Below are 7,925 nucleotides of genomic sequence, written 5' to 3' on the forward strand. Positions count from 1 at the left end.
AGATGATCGTTTATGGGAGACAAGTTCACGTTCAACATGAGGTTCTTGCAGTTATGTGACACCCCTAGATATTATTCATGTCATTATCCTACATAATGTGCCATGTCATCATGATTATCATAGTTAAATTGCAATTAATAATTAATCCAAAATGCAAATTCAAATTGCAAGTCAAATTATTATTCCTTCAAACAGTAAAACAAAAATGATGTGGGTCTTGCAAATATTCACTAAGTAATTTTCTTGAAGGAAAAACATCATTAGAATTTATTAGAATGCCATTAGCATCATTAATATAGAACCATCAACATTTAATTGGGCCTTTCCAGATTAAATAAATATTTAAACTTTTCAAAATAAATTGTGACTTGGTCGGCTAGCTCAAAACATTGCCTACTTTTTATGTGACAAGTTTCTTCAACATCTAAAATCATTTGGTATTAAAACAAAATGCAAAACAGGAAAAAATGAAGAGGCGGAAAAGAAAAGGAATGAAAGAAAATAGTCAAACTATGCAACTGGGCCTTATGAGAACAGTGAGGCCCAGCCTACTTAACCCCCTCATCCCCTACCTCTATTCACCGCGCCCCCGTGGACGCAGCGAGAGCGCGTCCATGGCCGGGGATCGCCACGCGGCGCGCATTCTGCTCTCCCATGTAGTCGTACAATCCCCCTCGACGCCGTTAACGAACCCTAGCTCCCCTAATCCCCCCCCCCCCCCCCCCCCCCCCCCCCCCCCCCCCCTCGCGTGACTCTGCTCTTCACATCGCTTATCGGACATCATCGTCGCCGTTGCCGCTATCGCCCTCGCGCCAACTGAGCTCCCCGGCGCCTAGGAGCTTGTCCATCCGCTTCCCCGTCGTCGTCCACATCGTCTGCAAGGTCCATATTGACCGGGGCACCGTTCAACGACGGGATCGAGCTTGTCTTCCTCCTTCGGCCGCTGTTGTCCACCGTGTCGATTCGCCGCCAGTGCAGCTAGTAGCTTCTCGCCGGGACTCCTTGTGCCTCCCCGGTGATATCCTCTCTTTTTCCTCTCTCCTTACGCCGCATCTCGCGCCCCCTAGCTGTGGTGTCCGTCATGGCCGAAGCACAGCGCCGCCACCATAGTTGTTGCAGTCGCTGCCGCCCCTTTTATAGCCAGCCGAGGATGCCAGCTTGCTCAGGGCGTCTCCCCTGGGGCTCCCCATGGCCTTAGTTCGCCCACTCTCGCGCTGCATTGCCGGAACCATCCACGCTCGACTCCGGCCGCCGTTGCACGTCGACGCCGCCGTCATTATAGCCCATCTTAGATCACGCTCGTGGCACCGTTGAACGCGGCTGAACGCCCGCGTTTGAACGCGACCAACTGTGTGCGATTTCGTTGCCGGACGGCGAATCCCGCACGTCACCGCTGTCTCGGATGGTTGCTGGAGCATCATTGGCAACTATGGTGGGCCCAGGTCATTAGCAACTGGGTTAGTGGATACAGTTTGACTAATTCACATCTAAATATTTTTTAAGGGTGTCACATCTAAACTCCCACAAATATATAATGCAGCAACAAAACACAAAAAACTAAAAAAAAATAGACCACAAACAGAGTGGACATCAACTTAGATGTGACATAAGATGTGACATAGTTATGTCACATCTAAATGTGTTCTAGACAGACCCTAGCAGATAAACACAGCACTAATCCCCACCAGCACGCAGGCCCCGCTCACTGTAGCAATTAGTTCACTCTAATTAAACCTGTCAACACTGACTACTCGACCCCAACCACTAAGTAACCTAAATTAGATTTACTTTTATTAAAACTCTATTAACTAAATGTGTCACTAACCACTGGACCCCACAAGTTAATTAGTATAAAAATTCTAATTAAACCATGTTAATAAACCCTGTCACTAACTAGTGGGACCCACTGGTCAGGTTTGACCAGTCAATAGTCAAACTGTTGACTACTGATTGGGCTATGGACTCAGCTCAGTAGCCCCACTGTCAGTCACATGTGCACACTGTTGGGTACACTTATGTGTACCTATAGCAATTAAGATTTATTTTTGAATTAATAATATTCCAGAAAAAATAGAAAATCATTTAAAATTTGGAATTCATATAAAATAGTCTATAATTCGGATGAAAATAATTTATATATGAAAATTGATCAGAAAAACATAAAGAATTTGAATATTTCATCCACATGAATGAAAAATACTTCTATCTTAATTAACATTGACATTTTGCATTAGGACCAATTAACAGAATAATATCTGGAGCTGGGAAAATATTCCTAAATATTTTCCCTCCTCTTTTAAAATATGTAGTAGTGCATTAGAGCACATAATCAACACTTTTGGCATGGCATGCATCTGTGCTGTGTTTGCCTGCCCGTTATTTATTTGTTTCCCCCCTCCTCTCTTTCCTTTTTTGTAGACCCCGAGACTGCCGTTGACCCTGAGTGCGACAACATCGCCGACGACCCATACTTCTCAGTAGAGCTTCCGGGCAAGCAAACCCCCTTTATCATTCCGATATCTCCCATTCTTTCCCTCTACTTCTTGCATTAGAGTGTCCATTCAGTTGGTGTCTTATCAGTAGATCCTATTTCTGATGCATAGTGTTATTGATAACTGTTGTTGATACCTTACCTGTTATCCTATATGCTTAGTATAAGAATGCTAGAGTCCCATCAATGGCCCTACACCCTTGTATGCTTGACATGCTACACTATCGGGTCGTGATCCCTTTGGGCGATGATCATGGATATACAATATACATGATATGTTAAAGTCAAGTTGGCTCGGAGAGCACCGCCAGTGATTCACTGTGGCGAAACGATAGGCAGGCGGAGACCATCTAGGAGAGAGGTGGGCATGGGCCCTGGTCGTTGTCTGTGGTTACTAAATAATAATGCGCTTTAACGAGATTTGTGTATTTGATCTGAGATAGCCACTGGCATATACACACTAACCGCCACGCATGATACTGGTTATGGGCCCCTCAGCGTCGTCAGTTCCTCCGGAAAGCTCTGTCCAATGTTACAGTTGAGCGGGCTGATTGTTGGGATGAGCGGGAATTGCCTGCTTGTTTACATAGAGGCGTGCTTGGTCCACGGCCAGTCACGCAACATGCATGAGTGCTTAGGGTGATTGGCCGACGACCCTTGCGCGCTTAGGATGTAGACCAGCGTGTTGACCTCTCTGGAGAACCTACGTAGGACTTCGACGTGTCGATTATCCGAGGATAGGGATTACCCAGAAATGTTTGTCTGGCCAGAGGTAATCGAGCATATCGGGTTATGTGGTGCACCCCTGCAGGGAAGTTAAACTATTCGAGTAGGCATGTACACGGTAACAGGATGACTTGGACTTGTTTCCCGACCTCTTACAACTAAAACCGGATACTTGATAGAACACACCCAGATAACAAACAGGAATACCCGGAGATTGCTTTCCCACAGGGAGATGAGGAGAGGGTCTCTGGGCAGGTTATTGCTATATGTATGTACAAGTTAATACCATATACGCTCCTCTCTTCTATTGCTACAAGATGTTGTTAGTCTTAGTTAAGTTGAGCTTCTCCCCCATATTCTGACATTTATGTAGTTTAGTCCAAAGATATAGCCCCATTCCTTTGATACCAATGCATATCTAGTATAGATCTGATGTAAGTCTTACGAGTACTTTGGATGAGTACTCATCGTTGCTTTGCTAATCTTTTCATTCAACTTGGTTGCTGCAACAGCGGGTAGCACCGCGGATACAGGTAGTTCCGATGGTGCTTACTACGTGGAGACCGACGCCGAAGAGTAGTTCAGAGGTCCTAGACAGGAGGCCTTGCCTTTTCGATCTAGTGTCGTTGTTTTCCTCAGCCTTCTTTAGGCAAAACTCATTTAACTCGTCTATACCCAGACTTATTTTGTTTGTTGATTGATGTGTTTTGGGTCCTCGTGACCATGGTTTGATATGCAAAGATTTGTGTTAAATTTGTGTTGTAGAGTTGTGTTGTGATATTAACATGGAGTCAGCATTTGTGATCATGCATGATGCGTGTATGATTAGTGCATGATTATAAAGGGGTGTGTCACAAGTGACTTCACTGATCTCAAGACTTGCCGCTCCGTCCTTCAGAGGTGCTCATATGAATATTGTGTGATGCTTGAGTGCATAAGGTGAGTCTACATGGGTGTATTTGAAAGGCTTATTGTGCAAATAAGTCAAGCAAGCTTATTTTTGATGGTGTACAAACTTCGAAGATAGCGCGCGACCAAACCAACTGTCATAATTTATGCATGATGCAAACTGTTCAACGCAATGTTGTCTCTCTGATTCTTCTTTTTACATAAATACTAACATTATTTTATACAAGTTATTTTGCTATCACCTAATAAACTTGGAGGAACATATATCATCGACATATCTACAAGTAAAAACGACTTGACTTCATGTATTAAATTATTAAATTTTATTCCGACTTGGAATGACGACCAAGAAAACATCTACTATATGCACACATACACATCAGCATGTCAAATCAAGAAAAAATCCATGAGAATTATACCATGTGTATTGAATAGCTGATTGTGTGGAATATTAGCTAAGATATGTTCGCACATATTGACTCCCAGAAGACTGGTGATAACTTGGATGCCAAGATTATGCATGTAGATCATATTACACATGATCAGACTCTTCTTGCTGGATATCATGTTCACATCTTTAGAAGACTCCGTTTACTGGGAAAACCAAAAAAGAAACTCATTAGTATATTTTCGTTCATTAATAAATATAGTTTGAAACATATGTGTGTGGATGAGTGGATCCACGTAAATGTCAGCACGGTTTCATATTTTGGTAAAATCATATTTTATAATATTTTTTATGTCATGTTCAGAGAGCTTGGCATTTATTTGAATGCACATCCAATGATTTCGGTCCACCTCTAACCGTGTGCATATGACACGTATTATTTTGTCTGTCAAAGCAAAATACATGGGTCCAATTAAACATTTAATGACATTAGCACTCACTCAAAGGAGTCCATATACTCCCACATCAGTGTAATTAAGTTGTGGGAATAGTATACGCGTACTAGTTCTTCATTAGGTGTCATGATCATTCAAATTGATGCAACTTCTATGATTTCCCGCTTGTACGCCACTATAAGAACTGTATTTTCCCCCAAGCATTTGGCGATCTAAAACTCCCTAGCTTACGAGACACAGTTATATTGAGCATATGGCTGACTCCGATCACAAGGACGCGATGGACAAAGGTGAGCTGCTTAGAGCGTTCAATTATCATATCTCCCATATCACATGCATGCTAGTACTCACTAACTTATTTATATCTCCGATGCACCATGCAGCGACCCATGCCAAGTCCGTCCCTCAACAACAGTTTTATAGGACTTCCCCGAACAACTCAGCGGGAACTTATCCTCCACCAAATGCCCCGAATAAAGAACCGGTTGCCGGTGGTTAGTATATCCTAACCAATTAATTTATAAAATGATATTGTTGTCAAAAAACAAGAGGAGATTTGGTGCCCCATGCACATCTCACCATTGGATCTATAGGCGTGAAAGTCATATAAATCTGTTACAAATAAAAGAGTTGATCCTAATCATTTGCATGTCCTTCTAATACCTGGGCGTTGTACCCTCGGCAGTTGTGACGGTAGCAGGCAAAAATGCTACTCCATTACAAAGCTGGGTTATGGACCGCTCCATCCTCAACCAAGCCCCCCTCCCCTCATCTAGTTTCACTGGGTGGGGCCCCCTTCCGTTTTCAACCAAATCTTCCCACATTGGCCCATTTTAATTGTGTAGAAGTTGACAAGTTGTTCGTGGTCTACCAAAGCTCCGGTGCTAGGTGTAGGTGAACACATATGCAGTTTTTCTTTGAATAACAACGAGCATCGTACCTAGCGATGCACAATTGCACACCAACCAAGATCACACATATGCTGATATGCACATATGCCTGTATCCACCCGTGGACGGGTAGCTATGCATGCGCGCATGCACGTCCCCAACTCCGTGAGGCCTCCACCTCCATGAATCTACTCTGAACGGTCCCAACACAACACCCCTCGAACATGCCCCGTTTTCAAAACATACTCCTGGTTTTGTCATATACGTGTATTATACCTATCATGGCTTTGTAGCTGTATTTTATTTTTAATCACGTTTGATCCATCTCCTTCTGTATCGTCAAAGCTAGTTCATCACCTTCTGTATCGCCAAAGCTAGACCCAACGCACCAGGGCACGTGATGAACTTGCTTAACTTCTATATTATCATTCTGAAAATTTTGTTTGTTTTGGCATGCAGCGATGAGTACTGGATCACAGCCTTCACTAAAGAACGATGAGAACCCTGCACCTTCTGGTACTTTCTTCACTTCATGGACCACTCAAGTATTTTATTCTTGATGTTTTAAATAGATAATGGTTTACACACTGATACAATCATAATTATGAATGTTTGTTCACAAGCGTTGATAGGCATTTGTCAATAGAAAATTACCAAGTTTCGTAAGCTTTGATATATCTTACCAAGACATAAGAGGCGAAAGAAGTAAGGCCAATCTCCTCACCGGCAAACACCTTCCACAGATGATGACCACTTGTTCAAACGACTAGGGATGGAAACAAAAGGGGTGTACAAACAAGGTGGGAGGCAGCGCCATGGCCCTCTCCCCTTCTTCTCCGGTTGGATGAGTTGCTGGAGAAAAAGAGGAGAGGAAGCGTTGGTGAGAATAAGAGTCTAGAATGAGAGCGGGAAGAAAAAAATAATAACATAGAAATGATAGCTACCATATCGATGCCGCGGTACTTGCCAACACCTCATCTCTCGAGAAAGAGACATAGACAATTGTGTCCATACGAAGATTCAATCAGCATGTGCATACTTGGTGTCGCATCTGCCTTTCATCTCTGCATTTTTCGCTCTAGGATTCATTCGATCCCCCCCCCCCCACACACACCCCCTATGGAACTCTTTATGCATGACCAGTCTAAAGTTTCCTTGGTTGTCTCCCTGTGATTTTGCATGCACTGTTGAGTGCATCAAAGATTTTTTTCATACTGAAAGTAATTTTATTTTATTTTACCACAGGCACGGAGTAAGTGTAACAATTCTATAAGACGAAGGATCCACATACACAAGTATGTCATGACATGGACATGAGAACAAGCATCCGAGCTTCAACTGGCATACTATATATCTAAAATAATATGTATTATGTAGCAATTTGTTTTGATTTGTGTAGCTATGAGGTGCAATTAGAAAAATGGATAACAATTTGATACATCTAGTGGTTTGTAGTTGCATATTGGTGTTGTGTTGAATATGTGAGTTCATGTGTAAGTTTTGATATATCAAGTTCACATATATGTATATTAAGATTTTGAGATTCTATTAAGTATTTGATTTTGTGTGTACCTTGATTTTTTTATAGTATTTGGATTTTATAGCTTCATTCAATTGTTCATGTCTCTTTATATAGTTCACCGGGCATGTTGAGGGTTAAAATTTCTCGTGTTGTATCGGAAAATGACAGTCTTGTTGTTGTCGTTTGAAACACGTGAAACGTTCATCAAGCTAGAACATTTGACTAAGTCGTGCATAAGATGGACACGTATTTGAGCAAGTTAGTCCAGGGAATTGAAATGTCTATTACATAAAAAAATAGTTGCAGTATATTTCCATAGTTTAGTATTGCTTTACATAGTAATAATAAGTAGTTGTTTAATTATGGGATTGTTGAATAGGCATATTTAATCAATACCACAACACGTCATCAACAAAACTGCTTTGAGTCAGCATAGGGACTAAATGTGTCCGGTTCTTAAAGTTCAAGGGGCAACCCGTGTGGTTTTTAAGTTGAGGTCCCATATCTAGATTAGTCACTAATTAGAGGAAGCATACACTGTTCG

The 7,925-nt window shown here is 42.1% G+C and overlaps 1 long non-coding RNA gene across 1 annotated transcript; it reads left to right on the top strand.

The window, feature by feature from the left end:
* Window positions 1–5,175: 5,175 nt before the first annotated feature.
* LOC123170025 (uncharacterized) lies at window positions 5,176–7,407 on the top strand. Its single transcript, XR_006485018.1, has 4 exons — window positions 5,176–5,259; window positions 5,353–5,463; window positions 6,319–6,375; window positions 7,105–7,407. It is a non-coding gene; the product is annotated as an uncharacterized lncRNA (long non-coding RNA).
* The last annotated feature ends 518 nt before the right edge of the window (window positions 7,408–7,925 follow it).

Source organism: Triticum aestivum, chromosome 7D (genome assembly GCF_018294505.1).
Source record: "Triticum aestivum cultivar Chinese Spring chromosome 7D, IWGSC CS RefSeq v2.1, whole genome shotgun sequence".
Lineage (NCBI taxonomy): Eukaryota > Viridiplantae > Streptophyta > Magnoliopsida > Poales > Poaceae > Triticum > Triticum aestivum.